The 7,844-nt window shown below is 36.3% G+C and overlaps 1 pseudogene; it reads right to left on the bottom strand.

Moving 5' to 3' along the window:
• Window positions 1-6,738: 6,738 nt before the first annotated feature.
• Window positions 6,739-7,348, bottom strand: LOC104852274 (annotated as a pseudogene).
• Between the last annotated feature and the right edge of the window lie 496 nt (window positions 7,349-7,844).

Genomic DNA, 7,844 nt, shown 5'->3' with positions numbered 1-7,844 from the left:
TCCAGCCCAGGCAATTTAGCAAGACCCTGTCTCAAAATAAAACAAAACCAAAGAACTAAAAATGTAGCTCAATGTGAAGGACATGGGTTCAATCCCCAGTACAGGGAGGAAGGAGGAAGGAAGGGAGGGAGGGATAAGGGAGAAAGGCAAGGTAGGAAGGAAAAATAGAAGGGAAAGTGAGAATGAGAGATAGAAGTGGGTGGGGAAGAGCAGGGAGAGGGGAAAAAGAAAAAAAGAAAAAAAGATTGGCTCAGCAGACCTTAGAAGGAAAGATTAAAAATATAATAAAACTCTAGAATACAAGTGACTTGTTTTTAGTAAGGATATGATCATATTTTGAAATAAGTCATGACCTGCAATGTTAAGAATTTTAACAATATTCAAGTTTATCAAAAATCTTCAGTTAGTATGGTGGCACAAGCCTGTAATTCATTACTTGGAAGACTTTGGCAAGATCAAAAGTTCAAAGCCATCCTGGGCAACTTAGGAGACACTGTCTCAAAATTTTTAAAAATTTAAAAGGCTAGAGATGTAGCTTGGTGGTAGAAAGACCCTGGGTCCAATCTCTATAACTGAAAAAAATTTTTCAAATAATTTGATGAAGTTATATAAAGTGAAATGATACACTGTGCTCCTATAACAGCATTTTGCTTCAAAATAATTTTGAGATCTGTGAGTAGGGAAGAGTAAATTAGCCACATTTTGATAAGTGTTGAAATTGCGTGATGGGCAAATGCAGGTTTCTCTGTAATATTTCTCCATTTTCAATCTTAAAATTTCCAAAATTAAAAGAAAAAATTTATCAAGAAAATCAAAAAATATACATACTGAAACAGAAAAACCACAGCTTAACTTGTATTGCTGGTAATTCAAGAATCACCATAGAGAAGTCACTCTATTCAAAAGGAGTGTACTGTTACTCAGATAAACCAAGATCTACCTATTATCTCCCAGAATATTATGGTTTAGATCTAAAATGTCCCCCAAAAGTCTCCTATGTTCAAAACTGGGGCTTTCAGGGGCAGGGATTTAGCTCAGTAGTTCTGCCGGCTGCCTCAAAAGCACAAGGTCCTGAGTTCAATCCCTGGTACCAAAAAAAAAAAAAGAAAGAAAAAAAAATAAAAAATCAGAATGTAACTGTACTGTATCCCTAAAATGTACCAATAAACTCAATTAAAGCTGAAAAACAAACAAACAAACAACAACCAGTGGTAGAAAAAAAAAATCAGTTGCAAAAATGGGGCTTTCAGAAGGCGATTGGTCATGAAAACTCTAATTTTATTACTGGATTAATTACTGATGAGATTATCATTTGCTTCCATTATTGGGAGATGAGGGTAAATTAGAAGATGGGGCCTAGCTGAAGGTAGTGGGTCATGGGGGTGCAACTTTGTGGACTGTATCATGGCCCTGGCCCTTTCCTTTCCAACTCTCCCTATCTCTCTTCTTGGCTACTTTAAACTGAGCAGCTTTGCTCCACCACACCTATGCCTCACCACAGGCCACAGCAAAAGAACAAGTTGTCTATGTATTGAAACCTCTGAAATCATGAATAAAAACAAGTTTTTCCTCCTCTAAGCAGATGTCAGATATTATGTCACAGGGACAGAAAGCTAATACACAGAGCCACCATTCAATAATATTAGGCACAAGGATTCTATTTACTTGCTAAAGATATCAATATAGGGCCAGGAATTTAGCTCAGCCATTCGGTGGCCTGCCTTGCAAGCACAAGGACCCGAGTTCAATCCCCGGTACCCAAATAAAATAAAATAAAATAAAGATATCAAAATAAATCTCTGAAGATATGAGAAAGAGCTCATTCATTCAAAAAATATTAAGCACAAGCTATGTGCAAGACACTGTTCTAAGCAGTGACCCTACACATGTAAATAGAACATATAAAAATCTCTATAGAACTGTGCTTGCCTAGCAAGTGCAAGTTCCTGAGTTCGATCCCTGGAACAACAACAAAAAAATTCTATGGAGTTTACACTCCAGTGAGAAGGATGTGAGCAGAGCAGATAATATAATAAGCAAGACACACCTGATCCAAGCCTTTTGGGAGGCTAAGGCTGGAAGGTCACAAATTCAAGGTCAGTCTGGATAATTGAGTAAGACCCTGGGCTGGGGATATAGCTCAGTGGTGCTGCTACCTGTCTCACAAGCACAAGTTCCTGAGTTCAATCCCTGGTACAAAAAAAAAAAAAAAAAATTGAGTAAGACCCTGTCTTAAAATTAAAAGGGCCTATACACAGCTCAGCCCTTGCCTACTATGTATGAGGCTTTGGATTCAAGCCCCAGTAACTTTTAAACATTTATTAGAGAAAGACAGAAACAGAGAGGCAAGCAGTCAGGCAGACTGTTGAAAGGTGGTAAGTGCTATGAAAACATAGAATATTGTGGTAAAGGATGAGGTAATCAGAGTGGTCCTTACTGAACAGAAAACATTTTAGGAAAGATGTGAAAAGACAAAAGAAAGTAAGGCCCATAGATATCTAGAGGAAGAACATTTAAGACAGAGGGATAGCCAGTGCAATAGGCCCAAGACAAAAGTATGTCTGAGGTATTCAAGAAATAGCAACAATGACAGAGGGGCTGAAAAAAAATGAAGTAAAAAAACAGAAAAAACCTGGGCATGTGGTTCTCTTGTATAACTTTTGCTGAGACCCTAGATTCAGTCCGCAGCACCATAAAAGACAAAACTAATACAACAAGAGGTTAGAAAAACAATAGAACAAAGGGACAGGGAAGGGATTAAGCAGAGATTTGTAGGCCACCGTAAAAACTGTGACTTTAAAAATGGGAGTAATAGGGTTGGGGATTTAACTCAGTGGTACTGTGCCTGCCTCACAAGCACAAGGTCCTGAGTTTGATCCCTGGTACCAAAAATTTTGTTTTAATTTTAAAAATGAAAATTTAAAATGCATGTAATAGAATGCTAAAAGGAAGGGTTCTGAGCAAAAAAAATTACACAATTAAACCTTATTCTGATCTCTTATTTGGGAGTTCTAGACTAGAAGAAAAGTTGCTTTCTTGCTATCATCCATAGTCTGATGGTCAATTCTGCATCATGTGGTGACTGCTGTATTCCAAGAAGAACACTTCTTAGTCACTGATAATCCCCTACTTGGAAATGGGATGTATCGTCACCTCCAAAAAATGACCTACCTAATTATAAAACTTTCTTTTTGGGACTAGAAGTAACTTGCATTAACATTACATTTTAGAATATGAAAAATGGCAAAATAACTGATTTCATATCAGATTAACCATGATTAAAATATAAACTCATCTACTTAATGGTTGATTAATCAAAACATTTTGATTTTATTTCTGCATTTTGTGATGTTTGTAGTATTTAACAACTATTTTAAAGTATATAAACATTTTTTTCACTAACCAGAGTTCTCTCTCTGTTCAGGATATCACTTCGTGTTTTTGTCATGTAACTAAACCTCTGGATGTTAAAAAATATTTTTAAATGATAAATATATGCACCAATTCATCAGGATAAATGTATTTATTATATATTGCAAACATAATAAATTTTAGACCCAAATCCTCAGAATTATCATTTTATTGGAACTTCCCTGGAATATCTGAAACTTGTCCCTTTTAATCTATTTTTATTTTGAAATATGATCTCACTGGTAGCCCAGGCTGGACTCAAATTTGAAATCCTCCTGCCTTAGCTTCCCAAGTGGTGTAGTTACAGCAGTACACCACCAGGCCTGAATCCCTTTTTATCTGGAAGTGAATATTTATGTATCAATATTGAAAGAAATTCTCTAAAATTATCAACTACATTTTAATTGCAAGACATTGGATTTCACAGAGATGGAGAAATTCTTATGGTAATTAGCAGTTAATTTTTGTTCCTCTTTACTTTTGTACTCTAGCTAACCTGCGAAGAAAGCAAGGTCGATTACATGACAACCAATGTTTGTGTACCTTCCTCTGAAAGTGATAATGTTACCATATAGCCTGGTGTGGTGGCACAAGCCTTTAATTCCAGCACTTGGGAGGCTGAGGCAGGAACATCACTTAAAGTTCAGCCTGGCAATGTAACGAGTTCATGGCCAGCCTGAAATGCAGAGATCCTGTCTCATAAATGAATGAATGAATGAATGAATGAATGAATGAAAGAAATGCAATGAAATAAACCATAGAAGTAATCTATTTTCTTCCTTTTTCCAGGAAACTTTTTTTCCCAATTTTAAACGAAGCAACTAAATATCAGTTTACCATTTGCTTCATAAACTGGCAAAGCAGTCAAACAGAATTCTCATCCCCAACCCCCGTTCCTTTTAAGTAGAGAGATTCAATTGCTGAGGGAGAATTAACAACTGCTTCTTCAGGTAACATTATAAATAAACTGCCAGAAATTGTGTGCAATCATAAACTGCCCACTTTGGCTAACTCTTCTTTCAGCTTGTGAACAGGTAAGAAAATTACTGCCTTGGTGTAGGAGAGGAAGAATCTGGATCATCTACCTGATAGGCTCTCCTGCCAGGTCTTTGTCTCCAGTGCTGGTCTTAACCATACAGAAATCAGTTTTGGAATATTCCTTTAACAACCTGGGCATTTTCTTATCTATCATCTTGTTTCCCACTTGGTTCCTTTCCTGTTTTGCCTTATAAAAACAAAAATGCCCCCTTCTCTTGTAAATGGTGAGAAAAGAAATAAGTCATTTAATTAAACACACTTGTGTTTCTTCCCCTGGCTAGAGTATCCTACCACATAATGGGTGATGCTCCTTGACAGTTTTTAGGATAATTCAGACTTTTCACGTTCCTTTGTGGGTCTTATAGTATCAATAACATGGACCTATTATTAACACTCAGTAGAGTCACCCACCATCTTAGACTGTTTTGTGGTGCTATAAAAGAATACCTAAATAGGACACACATGTGTAAATACCAAATAGTTTCTCTGGTGAGAAACCGAAAATGTAAATAAGGACTAAAAGGTATAATAGATAATGCAAAATAGGGAAAAAAGGGCAAAAAGGAAGGGGAAATGGGAGGGGTAGGGGGAAGGAAAAAAGGAATGGAATTAATATGAGAAAATGAAAAAATGGAAACAAAGTCTCTGTAAATAGGGAGGGACAGAGGGGTTGGAGGGCAGGAAAATGGGGAAAAAATAAGAACCAAGATAGATTATGGAAAGGCACAAATTTCTAATGATAAATGTCATATTATATACCTACAATGTACCAATAAAATTAATTTTAAAAAGAATAACTGAGGCTACATAAAGAAATTTATTTCTATAGTTCTAGAGGCTGGGAAGTCTAAGGTCAAGAGGCCCACATCTGATGAGAGAATTCATCCTCTCATTTCATGGAGGAAAGCAGAAATGCAACAGAGTACATGCAAGAAAGAACAAAAAAAGGGAGAGTGGAGACAAACTTGCATTTATAACTAACTGCAAATCCATTCTGGCAATAACCCACTTCCATGATTACGATTTTAATCCATTCATGAGGGCTTTTAATTATCATTTCAGTCCCATCTCCTTCCCAAACACAGCTGCACTTGTTTTCCCACATGAGCATAATGGTGCACACCTGTAATCTTGGCATGCTGGGAGGGTGAGGCAGGGGAATCCCAAATTCAGCATCATCCTGGGCAATTTAGCAATTTAGTGAGATTCTGACTCAAAATAAAAGAGGGCTGGAGGTATAGTTAATTGTAAAAGCCCCAGGTTCAATCTCTCTAATACAAGGGGAAAAAGAAGTTTCCTGTGTTCATAAACTTTGGGGAGCACATACAAACTGCTGTACCTACTTTGCCATCCTAGGACAAACAACCTATTATTCTGTTGAACTCATAGGAGATCTTTTAAAAATGGGAAAAGAACCAAGAGATGAAGAAAGGGGAAAATGAATGAGGAGGAGGAAAGGGAAGTTCAATAATTGAGGTGTGTCTTGTATATGTATCAGCTCCCCATGATTAATGTAATCATTATGTACTGCAAACATGTACTAATAAAAATAATTTTTAAAAAGCATAAACCTTGAATGGATAGCTTTAACTGCATTTCATACTGATGAACTTCAAAGATTTTTTTCACTATATTATTAGTGCTGTGAATTGTTTATAACTGATGATCAGAATTTCATACTAGCAAAGAGTTTCACCCATTTAGGTAATGCTACATTTTTTTTAACATCATTAGGAGATATGGTTTCTAATTTGGACACCAGCAGATAAAAGTACAAGCATTTTTTGAAATATTTATTATTTTAAGTGCAGCTGCTCTTAATAAACATTCCAAATAATTCTGTGAGGGCAATGACCCTTCTTTTCTCAGATAAATTTAGTATGTGGATGCTTCCTATGGGTGTACGGCATGAAGTTGCCATAACTTCTGTTTCTTTTTAATTTGTTTTCACAACTTTGTACATGGTCATGGTAACCACTTCTTTGCTTTGGTTTTAAAGTTCTCCATTCAGTTTCCCAAACTTTTTCCCCTTGGAGATTTACAATATGATATTTATCTGTACAAATCTAAGTAAGATCTTGTCAGTAGTATGTGGAAAAAGAGTTCTTATGTTTTATTCGTCATGTTCACTCCAGTTACAACAGAAACCAATTGGTGCTAACTAGGATTATCTGGAGTGTTTATCAATTACTTATCCTTTAAGACCTTCTGGAACTGCTGATACACTGTTAAATATATAAAGAAAAGGGTTAGACATACCAACCCTGTTAGAGGAGAGATGGACATTTTCTATGGCATTGTAAGTATGTAATCTATTTTCTTGGTCAGATGATCTTTTATTGAAATATTTTCTCTTATGCTTCTTAAATTAGCTGGGCATTACACTATACTAATGTTAATATCATTTATAATGTCACGAAGGTGACAGACATCAACATGGTAGCCCACCGCATAGGCAGTCCCAGGATGTCATTAATGGTTCCAAAAAGTTTTCTGGCTATGATTAGTGCCACATCTGTTAGGCAACATTGACAATCTCATCAAAAGTGATATTTTTATCAAGCTTAATGTTTTTCTGTTTCTGTCTCTTATAGATTCCTTGAGGGCCTTGACGATTACGGCACAGATACAAGACCACCTCAATCTAGGCCTGTCCATTCTGAATGGTCAGAATCACTGCAATCTGCATATGCTTCCAGTTATTAGTTGGCTTGGTGATGTCAAAACCCACTTTTTTTTTAGACAAATCCAAGGGTCTGATCTTGGGGACCAGGGCTGATGCGGTTCCGATCTCACTGCCAGTACACTTCAGGTACATGACTTTGATCTCACTGAGGTTGAACTTGGGTGGCATGGTGGAAGTGGCCAATGTTAGATGCACCCAGATTTGGGAAGACCAAAGAAAGGTGCACTTTTACCTCCACTGAAAGTTAAACCAAAAAGCTGAAAGCTAATTTACTTTTTGATGCAATCATTTTGCTTCTACTACTGATGAAGGCTGATGTCTTCCAATCTTTACTTTTCTATAGTATTCATGATTTCCTTTTTATTTTATTGTATAATCACCACAGATATCCTAGTATCAAGACAGTTTGAAATTAAATAATTCTGCATACTCTGATGAATATAATTTACAAAATTACAATGTTTGTCAGCCAATAAACAAAATCACTTGTTCTTTTTAATTAGCCTTTTTCTGCAAACTTCTGTAGATTTCACATGAACAGAGCATGTGTTCCCACACACTTATTTGCGTTCTTTTCTGCATTTTTATTCTCCTTGACATTCTCATGTAATCTTCAAATGTGCTTGAGATTTTCCCAAAGAATCTTACTTCAGTGTTGTTTGGTGTATTTTTAGAGATACATCCATGCACTGAATGCTAACCACTCCAA

The sequence above is a fragment of the Fukomys damarensis genome, unplaced genomic scaffold, assembly GCF_012274545.1.
Source record: "Fukomys damarensis isolate Sample0158 unplaced genomic scaffold, DMR_v1.0_HiC HiC_scaffold_2, whole genome shotgun sequence".
Taxonomy (NCBI): Eukaryota; Metazoa; Chordata; class Mammalia; order Rodentia; family Bathyergidae; genus Fukomys; species Fukomys damarensis.
Note: the sequence above shows the minus strand (reverse complement) of the source record. Positions and strands in the feature narration are given on the sequence as shown.